Below are 12,189 nucleotides of genomic sequence, written 5' to 3'. Positions count from 1 at the left end.
CTACCCAAACTACAACAAAGTGATGTGAAAATCTGAACAGAGCCATATCAAGAGAAGAGATTGAAAAGGTAATAAAAAAAAAAACTGCCAAGAACCAATGTCATAAAACAATATGTGTACTGACTGTTTAATGAGAAACTATTTGTTCTGTAAACCTTCACCTAAAGTACAATAAAAAAAGTAAAAAAAAAAGAATTATAAAATTATAGCCCTGAGATAGTCTTTGAACCTTAAACCAAAAATATCCCCTGAAGTCTTCTTAAAATCAAACAGTAGTCTAGTTTAACTAGTAAAAAAGTCTGGCTTGAGCATTATGCTCTTTTAAGAACTATGTATATGGGATCAAACTGATAACTGTAACTTAAAAATTAGATAGGAACCTTAGGGGGTAGTGAATTTATGTTAATGGGGGAGAAACTACTCAGAAAAGGAGGGTGAGAATGGTTGCAGAACTCAAAGAATGTAATCAATGTTACTAAATGGTATGTATATGTCATAGATTGAGTTGTGTCCCTCAAAAATGTGTGTCACCTTGGCTAGTCCATGATTGCCAGTATTGTGTGATTGTCCACCATTTTGTCATCTGATGTGATTTTCCTACGTATTGTAAATGCTACCTCTATGATGCTAATGTGGTGGGATTAGCAGCAGTTTTGTTAATGAGGCAGGACACAATCTACAAGATTAGGTCGTGTCTTAAGTCAACCTCTTTTGAGATATAAAAGAAATAAGCAAGCAGAGAGGGACCTCATGCCACCAGTAAAGAAGCGCCGAGAGTGGAGTGTGTCCTTTTGTCCCTGCACTGAGAAGCTCCTCCACCAGGAGAAGATTGATGACAAGGACCTTCCCCCAGAGTTAACAGAGAGAGAAAGGCTTCTGCTGGAGGTGGCACCCTGAATTCAGACTTCTAGCCTCCTAGACTGTGAGAGAATATACTTCTCTTTGTTAAAGCCATTCGCTTGTGGTATTTCTGTTATAGCAGCACTAAGATAACAGAGACAGTGCAGAAACTGTTGAATTGGTGTATATTTTGCTGTGTATATTCTCAAAACAACAACAAAATAAATAAAAGTTTAAAAAATTAGGAAAAAAAGAAAAAGAAAAAAGAGGTCACAGAATATGCAAAACTTTTAGCCATGAGAATGAAGGAGGCCAAAGAAAAATGCCAGGAACCGTCTGTCAAGAGACTGAGACTGTCCTCTCTGAGAGCTTCCACCTCTAAAAATAAGGTTTTCTAAGAGTAACCAGTAAATAAGATCAGATATTTAAAAAAAGAAAGCTATCACAGATATTCTTCTATGTAAACTTTCTAGAACTGCCTTGTCCAATGTGGTAGCCACATGTGGCTAGTTAAGTTTATATTAATCAAAGCTAAATAAAATTAAAAATAAAGTTTCTCAGTCTCACTAGCCATGTTTCAAGTGCTCAGCGACCACATGTGGCTAGTGATTACCATATTAGACAGCACAGAGACATATATTTCCATCATCACAAGTTTTATTGGTGAGTGCTCCTTTAGAGGCTTTATTGTTTTGTCTTTACTGTTTAATTCTATCACCAAGTTGGAATTCATTTTTAATATAAGGTGAGGTAGGGCCCAAGATATTTTTTTCCATATGGAAATCTGATTAATTGACCCAGCATTAATTTCGGAAAAGTCTGCCCATTTTCACTGCATTTCAGTTGCTGGCACTTTTGTTATAAATCAAGAGACCATATATATGTACACATGGATGGTCTGTTTCTAGGCTTTTTATTTTGTTCTATTTGTCTATTAGTTTGTCCTTGTACCAATACTACCCCACCTTAATTCCTATAGCTTTATAATAAGTCTTTATATTGGTAGTGAAAGTTTTCCAATTGTTTTTCTTCTAGAAAATTACCTTGGTAATTTTTGGCCTTTTTCATTTCTATATACATTTTAGAATCAACTTGTCAATTTGCACAATCAATTTTCTTGGGTTTCTATTAGTATTGCATTAAATCTATAAATTAATTTGGGAGAAATAGATATTTTATTTTTTAATAGTCTTTATTTTTTAGAGCACTTTCAGGTTCACAGAAAAAAATGTGCATAAAGTACAGGGTTCTAACATACCCTCTCTGCCTCCTGCACAGTTTATCCTATTATTAAACATTTTGCATTAGTGTGGTACATTTGTTACAATTGATGAACCAATATTGTTACAGTATTATTAACTAAAGTCTTTAGTTTACATTAGGGTTCATCCTTTATGTTGTACAGAATTCTATGGATTTTGACAAATGCATAATATCATATATTCGCCATTATAGTATCACTGTAATCCATCTATTCATCTCTCTCCCTGCCCCTGAATCCCTAGCAACCACTGATTATTTTACTGTCTCTATAGTTTTGCCTTTTCCAGAATGTCATATGGTTGGAATCACACAATATGTAGCTTTTTCACACTGGCTTCTTTCACTTAGCAATATGCAATTAAGTTTCCTCCATGTCTTTTCACAGCTTGATAGCTCATTTATTTTTATCACTGAATAATACTCCATCTTATAAATATACCACAATTTGTTTATACATTTGCCTATGGAGGGACTTTGTTTTAGAAGAAGTATAGCCAGAATGCTCCTTGGAGGCAAGGATGATGAGACTTCATCTCAAATACTTTGGACATGTTATCAGGAGGGACCAGTCCCTGCAGAAGGACATCATGCTTGGTAAAGTAGAGGGTCAACAAAAAAGAGGAAGACCCTCAAAGAGATGGATTGACACAGTGGCTGTAACAACGGCCTCAATCATAACAACGATTGTGAGGATGGCGCTGGACCAGGCAGTGTTTCATTGTGTTGTACATAGGGTCGCTGTGAGTCGGAACTGACTTGACGGCACCTAACAACAACAATTGAAGGACATCTTGGTTGCTTCCAATTTTTGGCAGTTATGAATAAAGATGCTATAAAAAATTGTGTGGAGGTTTTTGTGTGGACATAAGTTTTCAACTCATTTGGGTAAATACCTAGGAGTATGATTGCTGTATTAAATGGTAAGCCTATGTTTAACTTTGGAGGAAACTGTCAAACTGTCTTCCAAAGTGGCTATAAAATTTTGCATTCTCACCAGCAGTGAATGAGAGTTCTAGATGCTCCACATCCTTACCAGCATTTGGTGTTGTCATTGTTTTGAATTTTAGTCATTCTAATAGGTATGTAGTAGTATCTTATTGTTGTTTTAATTTGCAATTCCCTAATGACGTATCACAGAGAGCATCTTTTCATGTTTATTTGTTATCTGTAGGTCTTCTTTCCACCACATGACCGAAGCCATGGCATTTTTAATTGCCTCATATGCATTGGAAAGCTGGCCAATGAAAAGGGAAGACAAAGAAAAACTGGCACATTTGAATTATGGTGTGGGTGAAGAATATTTACTATACTATGAACTGCCAGAAGAACGAACAAATATGTCTCGGAGGAAGTACAGCCAGAATGTTCCTTAGAAGGAGGATGGCGAGAAGGGCACCATGCTTGGTAAAGTAGGGGGTGAGTGAAAAACAGGAAGACCCTCAACAAGGTGGATTGACACAGTGGCTGCAACAATGGGCTCAAACATACATACTATTGTGAAGATGGTGCAGAACCAGGCAACACTTCTTTCTGTTATACACAAGGTTGCTATGAGTCAGAGCAAACTCAAAAGCACCTAACAACAACATATCTTCTTAAATGAGGTCTGTTCAGATCTTTTGCCCACTTTTTAATTGAGTTGGTTGTTTTGTTACTGCTGAGTTTTCAGAGTTCTGTATTTTGGATACGAGTATTTTATCAGATATGCGTTTTCAAATATTTTTTCCTAGTCTGTGACTTATCTTTTTATTCCTAGAGCATTTTTCAGAGCAGAACTTTTTAATTCTAATGGCATCTAACTTATCAATTTTTTCTTACATGGATCATGTTTTTGGTGTTGTATCTAAAAACCTCATTGCCAAACCCAACCTAGATATTACCTAGATCTTCAGTTATTTTCTAGAAGTTTTATAGTTTTGCATTTTACATTTAGCTCTATGATCCATTTTGAATTAATTTTTGTGAAAGATGTAAGGTCAATATCTAGATTCATTTTTTCCAGCACCATTTGTTGAAAAGACTATCATTTCTCCATTGAATTGTCCTTGCTCCTTTGTCAAAGATCAGTTGACTGTATTTGTGTGAGGTTATTTCTGGGCCTTTTGTTTTATTCCACCGATATACTTATCTGTTCTTTAACCAATGTCACACTGTCATGATCACTGTAGCTTAATAATGAGTCTTGAAGATAAATAGTGTCAGTCCTCCGACTTTGTTCTTCTTCAGTATTGTGTTGGCTGTTCTGGGTCTTTTGCCTTTCCATATGAACTTTAGAATCGTTTTGTCAATATCTACAAAATAACTTGCTGTGATTTTAATTGGAACTGGATAGGACCTACAGATCAACAGGGAAGAATTGACATCTTAATAATATTATGTCTTCCTAGTCATAAACATGGAGCATCTCTCAATTTATTTGGATCTTCTTTGGTTTCTTCACAGTTCTGTAGTTTTCCTCATATAGGTCTCGTACATATTTTCAGTTTTATACCTAAGTATTTAATTTGATCTATCATATTAATGTAAATGATGTTTTGTTTTGAATTTCAAATTCCGATTGTTCATTGCTGGTATATAGAAAAGTAATTGACTTTTGTAAATTAGCCTTGTATCCTGCCACCTTGCTCTAAGCACTTATTAGTTCCAAGAGTTTTTTGTTATTGAGGGTTTTTTCCTCTAATTTTTAGGATTTTCTATATAGACAATCATATCATCTGTGAACAAAGATAGTTTTATTTCTTCTTTTCCAGTATGTACCTTTTATTCCCTTTTCTTGTCTTATTGCATTAACCAGAACTTCCAGTAAGATGTTAAGAGAGGTGAGAAGGGACATCTTTGTCTTGTTTCTAATCTTACGGGAAAACTGTCTAGTTTCTCACCATTAAGTCTGAGGTTATCTGAAGGTTTTTTATAGATCTTGTTTATCAAGTTGAGGAAGTTCCCCTCTATTCTTATTTGCTCAAAATTTTTGTTATGAATGGATGTTGGATTTTGTCAAGTTTTTTTCTGCATCTAATGATGTGATATTATGATTTTTTGTTTGATGATGTAATTGATTACATTAATTTATTTTTGAATGTTAAACCAGGCTTGCACACCTAGAATAAATCTCCCTTGGTTGTGGTGTATAATTCTTTTTATAATGGTTGGGTTTGATTTGCTAATATTTTGTTGAGTATTTTTGCATCTGTGTTCATAAGTTATTTGGCTCTCCATTTTTTTTTCTTCCTAGTAATCCCTCTGTCTGAGTTTGGTCTTAGGATAATGCTAGCCTCATAGAATTAGTTATGAAGTATTAACTCTGCTTCTAAGAAGAACTGATTTTAAGTTTTTCAGTTTATTACTTATTGAGAATGGGAGTAACAATTTTCAAGCTCTTTACATGTCAAACAGGAAATCAGAAGTCCTCTAAACACCATTTTGCACTTTAGTGTTATTAAGTACTGTGTAATTATGTTTTTAAATACATTCCAACCCAATGCTGTTGAGTCAATTCCAACTCATAGCGACCCTGTAGGACAGAGTAGAACCCGTAGGGTTTCTAAGGGTATAAATCTTTACGGAATTAGACTGCCACATTTTTCTCCCCCAGAGTAGCTGGTGGGTTCGAACCACTGACCTTTCAGTTAGCAGCCAAGTGCTTAACCACTGTGCCACCAGGGCTCCTTAGACAGATTATTACTAGCAATATGTGAAGTGCCCGTTTCCCTGAGTTATCATAAGCATAAAATATTATCAATCATTTAAAAATGTATTATCTGGTGAATGAAAATAATATTGTTTTAATTTGAATTTTCTAACTTCTAATGAGTTTTAACATCTTTTCATATTTTTTATTTGAAAGTCCTTTTCTTTAATTGATTTTTTAAAATAATTTTATAGTGTTAAAATTTACACAACAAAAATTCAGCATTTTAACAATTTTTAGTGTACAATTTAGTGACATTTATTACATTTGCCATGTAGTACATTCATCACCACTATCTATTTCCAAAAGTTTTTTATTACTGCAAGTAAAAAATCAGTATCCCTTAAGCAGTAACTCTTCATACTGCTCTCCCTTCAGCCCCTGGTAACCAATAATAAATTTTTCTCTCTATAGATTTGCCTATCCTAGACATTTTCTATAAGTGGGATTATATAATATTGGTCCTTCTATGTCTGACTTATTTCACTCAGCATAATATTTTCAAGGTTCATTCATGTCATAACATGTATCAGAACTTCATTTCTCTTTATGGCTGAGTAATATTCCATTGACTATATCCATATTTTGTTTATCCATTCATTTGTTGATGAACCCTCTGCCTTGGTCATCAGCCTTGCCCTCCAGGCCCTCTGAGATAGCGGCCCCACACCCTTGGTCCTGGGCAGCTCTGTTTTCCTGCCCTACCAGCAGGGCAGCCCACCCCCTCAATTTTGGGCAGGGACATCATTTTCTTGGCCCATTGGTACAACAGCCTCACCTTCTGGAACTTAGGTGGTGGAGACCTCACTTTTTAAAACTTAGGTGGTAGCTCTACCCTTTAAAACCTAGGGTATCTGAGAAAGTGGTTGCCCTGTCCCCCCACCCCTGTTCTCCTTCTAACATTTCTACTGGCCTCAGAACTACTCCAGGAATGGTCCTTTCCTTTTTTTGGAGGGTAACAGATGTTTCTAACTAAGTAGCTCAATTGGCCCATTTCCTGCCTGTAGAATTCCAGGAGGCAGACAGATGTCGTTCATTTGATCCTGTCTCTGTCCCTTCCAGTCTAAGCTGACAGGGCTTCTGCTGAGATGCTTAATTAGATCCATGAGTCACAGGCCTAATCTCTTTAGTAAATGGTTGTGTAACCATAGCCTTAGTGTCCTTTCTAGGGCAAGCTTTTTTAGTTTTTACAACAGAATTTCCCAAATCTTTAAGTTCCTTGGTTTCTTGACATTCCTTGACTTGTAGACAATCTTCATATCTTTCCCCAATGTGTGTGTCTGTGTCTACTTTGCTATTTTTATAACTCAGAAGTTATTAGGTTTAGAGCCCACCCTACTCAGGTATGGCCTAATTAACACAACAAAGAAAACCCTATTTCCAAACAGAATTACATCCACATATATAGGGACCACAACTTCAGTACAAATTTTCAGGGGGATACAATTCAATCCATAACCTATGCCTTGTAATTTTTTTGTTGCCCCTTTTGTAGGGTTTGCTGGGTTTTTTGTTTGTCTTCTTTTTTTTTTAATAGTTGAAGGCTATACTAATCTGTTTGTTTAGTGACTTCCCCTAACTATTTTTGCCAATACTGTCCTACTTGAAGTTGTGGACACTGAAGTCTCTGTAGCTTGTGTTCAGCTAGTGTTTTGACAGAGATTCCCTTGAACACCATAGAGTGGGAGGAAACCTCTCCCAGTACTTACAAATTGGCTCTCTATTGTGGCCCTTCTTCAACACTTTTCCAGGCTGTTGAAATAAGTATTTGAGGTGAAAATATAGGGTCTTCTTAGATATTTTCTAATCATGCATCTTACCATGGTCATGTGTGTGTCTTTTTCAATTTCCCCATATACACTGACCTTTTGAAAGCCTTAATTTCCAAAAGCAACTTTCTCCTAGGCCTTTTTTTTTTCAGTCTTTTTATGCATTTATTGTATGCCTTAATGGCACACTTTAGCCCAGGAGGCTACAAGTGGTTTTACAGACTTCTGACATTAGTCACTGTGTCTCCACCCTGTGTGACCTTCAAGACAGGCCAAACTGAGATGAGCGTCCATTAGGTAGCCCCAGTCTGTTTAGAATAGACATACTCAGTAGTTTGCTAATAAAGTTGGCTGTGCTTTGTCTAGAATCAGAGACCTGACTTTCTTTGTGAGTGTGGGCCAGTGCTGATTTAAGAGGATCATGCCGCGGGGGGAAGGGGTGAGGCACATATGATTCCTTTTTCTTTATTCAGTGTTTGGTTAGTTGCTGTAGCCCTTTGACCGGTTTACAGAGTTCTGACAAAATTGATTCCACCAGTTTATGCTTGATTTTTTTTTGGGGGGGATATTTGTTGGGTGATAGGAGTGTGCAGTTCCTTATGCCACCTTCTTGCTCTGGACCTCCTGTAGTTGATATTCCCTTAAAATTATTTTTGCTAATTCAATTGTAGGTCACTTTGTATATTATACATGTAGTGGATACTATGTTATGCCTCTCATATACCCTTTCAGGAAAGAGTCACTTATTTCAGCTTCTGCCTGAAGTGTTAGATACTGACAGTTCACATTTGTGCCCTCTCTAGAAAATATCCGTGGCCAAAGGAAGCTGCATCATCCAAGGTTTATTTCATGACTGAGTGATGCTAGGGAACAAAGGCATGCCTTTATGTGCCTTGAGGTGAGACAACTCTGAAAGGTCATCCAAGCTTGAGCCTCCCACCCCTTTGGATTGATAGAGGTTTCTGGTACAACGGTATTATAGTTCAACTTTCCCCTCTGCCTAATCCTGCCTCATTTGTTCCCCACAGGCATTTTTGTCCAAGGGAATTACCTAGTAAACCTCCTACATGGATATCTCAGAGTCTTAGAGTCTGTTTTTCAGGACACTTAATCTGACAGTTAATATAGGAAGTGGTCCTAGATAGCAGATTCTAAAGTGGTATTTTGGAGATAGATCACCTGCAGGCCGGATGGCAATAAAGTCCCCATCCACAGTGGTAAGTGGAGTATGGAAAGCCCCTGGCATGTTGCAATGGTACAATTGTTAAAATTTTCACCAGCAGTAAACTCTTTAAAAAAAATTTTGCTGGAGATAATTCAAAAGAGATTGCAGCAGTACATCGACAGGGAACTGCCAGAAATTCAAGGTGGATTCAGAAGAGGACTTGGAAGGAGAGATATCATTGCTTATGCCAGATGGATCTTGGCTGAAAGCAGAGAACACAAGAAAGATGTTTGCCTGTGTTTTATTGACTACGCAAAGGCATTTGACTGTGTGGATCATAACAAATTACGGATAACATTGTGAAGAATAGGAATTCCAGAACACTTAATTGTGCTCATGAGGAACCTGTACACAGACCAAGAGGCAGTCATTTGAGCAGAACAAGGGGATATCATGTCGTTTAAAGTCAGGAAAGGTATGCATCAGGGTTGTATCCTTTCACCATACTTTTTCAAACTGTATGCTGAGCAAATAATTTGAGAGGCTGGAGTATATGAAGAAGAATGCGGCATCAGGATTGGAGGAAGACTCATTAAAAACCTGCCATATGCAGATGACACAACTTTGCTTGCTAAAAGGGAAGAAGACTTGAAGCACTTACCGATGAAAATCAAAGACTACAACCTTCAGTTTAGATTACACCTCAACGTAAAGAAAACAAAAATCCTCACAACTGGATCAATAAACAACATCATGATAAACAGAGAAAATATTGAAGTTGTCAAGGATTTCATTTACTTGGCTCCACAATCAACATCCATGGAAGCAGCAGTCAAGAAATCAAGTGAGGTATTTTATTAGCCTGCTGGAAGAGAATTCTTTAAAGTGTTAAAAAGAAAGGATGTCACTTTGAGGACTAAGGTGTGCCTGACCCAAACCATGATATTTTCAATCACCTCCTACACACACAAAAGCTGGTAGCTGGACAATGAATAAGAAAAGCCAAAGAATAATTGATGCATTTGAATTATGGTGTTGGCAAAGAGTATTGACTATAACATGGACTGCCAGAAGATCAAACAAATCTGTCTTGGAAGAAGTAAAGTCGGAATGCTCCTTAGAAGAGAGGATGGAGAGAGGCAGGGCCAAGAGGGCAGAATAGTCAGACCCTTCCAGTGGACCCCCTTGCAACAAAGACCTGAAAAAACAAGTGAATCGTTTATATATGACAATCTAGGAGCCCTGAACATCAAAAGCAAAGTTGAGGAACTGGACTGAGTGGCCAGGGGAGGGGTAGAGACTTCGGAAGAAGAGAGGAGTTGCCAGACCTGACTCAGTGAGAGCCTGAGCCCTTCGGGCCTGATCAGCTCATGGGTGAGTGGTGAGGCAGGCAAGCAACAGAGCTCAGGAGGCGTATTCCACACTGGGAGAGACCCAGTGACAGAGAGTCTACTCGGCCACCCAGAACCAGGGAGAAGCAGTAGTCGATTGGAGAAAGATAAGTACTTGTGTCCAGCCTACAGCCCGGATCAAAAACACCCCCCCCTTAGGGAAAAATCTCTCTCCTATTTACCTCCCTGCTCCCTGCTCTGCACTGGGTCCCAGACCAGCTTCAGCACTTGCCCAGTCCCCTGGGCCAGAAGCAGGATCTGTCAAATACCTTGAGCCATTCTCCCAGCCTTGGAGAGTGAACAAATTAACAAATAGGGGAAAAAATAAACTGCCGGCTCCCCTAAGCCAGGACCTCAGGTTAGGCACAGCTCGTTTGCCTAGGCACAGGCATAAGGGATCCATGGACTTTTAGTGCCTTTCCCACTGCATAGACTTGTGTGGGCCCATTTCAACAGTGTAGGCCCTCATTACCACAGTACAACAGGGTATATACCTAAGTCTAACTTCAACTGTTTCTGCTGTGAAGTGGCAGGTTCTTGACATTTGACACTGCTCTGCCCATTAATCAGGGTCTTCACCTACCCACGTCAGGGGCCTGAGGACTGGTGGCTCCACCCATGCCACCTAGCCACCTGCGAGAGGGGCCTAGGAATAAGAGGTGCCCCCCAGTCCTTACAGCCAACAGCACTGGGTGCTCATAGTCCAGCTGCAAAACCCACCCCCCCACGTGCTTTAGGGAACAGGGACATGCCATCCTCCTGGACACTTGGGGGGACTGTAAGCCCCCTACCTTGTTCAGAGTGTGTCCCCTGCTACAGCCCGATGCCTGTGCCTACACCAATCACCCATGCCTGTGTAGGACTGTAGGTGAGAGTGTGCACCATACACTTGGTGGCTATCTATCTGGGCACCTGAGCTGAATCCATACAGGAGGAGTGGGGGGACTCCTGAGCTCACATAAATAGTAACAGATCTAACCACCTGGTGACAGGACATTAGAGCTTCAAAGGTGCCAATAATCAAACTAGCTCACATGAGCAGCCTATTTGGGCATATCAAAAAAAAACAAGAAGCTAGGACACAGTAAGCAAACATAAAATAAATATAGGAACTTATTGATGGCTCAGAGACAACAGTCAATATCAAATCACATAAGGAGGCAGTCCATGATGACATCAGCAAGCTCTCAAAACAATCTAGAAATTTTCCAGAGGAGGAAAATTTTTTGGAATTACTGGAGGCAGAATAAAAAAGATTAATATACAGAACTCTCCAAGAGATTTGGAAGAAAATTAAGAAAAATGAAGAACATGTAATAGAGAAAATTAAAAAGATTAGAGAAGAGCATAATGACAAATTTAACAGGCTGCAAGAATCCACAGAGAGACAGCAATCAGAAATCCAGAAAATTAACAATAAAATTTTAGAATTAGACAACTCAACAGAAAATCATAGGAGCAGAATTGAGGCAACAGAAGTCAGACTTAGTGAGACTGAAGAGAAAGCACTTGACACCAACTTATTTGAGGAAAACTCAGATAAAAGGATTAAAAATAATGAAGAAACTCTAAGAATTATGAGGGATTCTATCTAGAGGAATAACCTATGAGTGATTGCAGTACCAGAACAGGGGGAGATAACAGAAAATACAGAGAGAATTGTTGAAGATTTGTTGGCAGAAAACGTCCTTGATATCGTGAAAGATGAGAAGATATCTATCCAAGATGCTCATCGAACCCCATATAAGGTAGAACCGAAAAGAAAGTCACCAAGACGTATTATAGCCCAACTTGCCAAAACCAAACATAAAGAGAAAATTTTAAGAGTGACTAGGGATAAATGAAAAGTCATCTACAAAGGACAGCCAATAAGAGTAAGCTCAGACTACTCAGCAGAAACTATGCAGGACAAGAAGGCAATGGGATGACATATATAAAGCCATGAAGGAAAAAAATTGCCAGCCAAGAATTATATATCCAGCAAAACTGTCTCTCAAATATGATGGTGAAATTAGGGCATTTCCAGATAAACAGAAGTTTAGGGAATTTGCAAAAACCAAACCAAAATTACAG

The 12,189-nt window shown here is 38.3% G+C and overlaps 1 pseudogene; it reads left to right on the top strand.

The window, feature by feature from the left end:
* LOC101351495 (40S ribosomal protein S6 pseudogene) overlaps positions 1–1,238 on the top strand; it is a 4,704-nt pseudogene extending 3,466 nt beyond the window's left edge.
* Positions 1,239–12,189: the final 10,951 nt, after the last annotated feature.

This window comes from Trichechus manatus, unplaced genomic scaffold (assembly GCF_000243295.1).
Source record: "Trichechus manatus latirostris isolate Lorelei unplaced genomic scaffold, TriManLat1.0 scaffold00046, whole genome shotgun sequence".
Taxonomy (NCBI): domain Eukaryota; kingdom Metazoa; phylum Chordata; class Mammalia; order Sirenia; family Trichechidae; genus Trichechus; species Trichechus manatus.
Note: the sequence above shows the minus strand (reverse complement) of the source record. Positions and strands in the feature narration are given on the sequence as shown.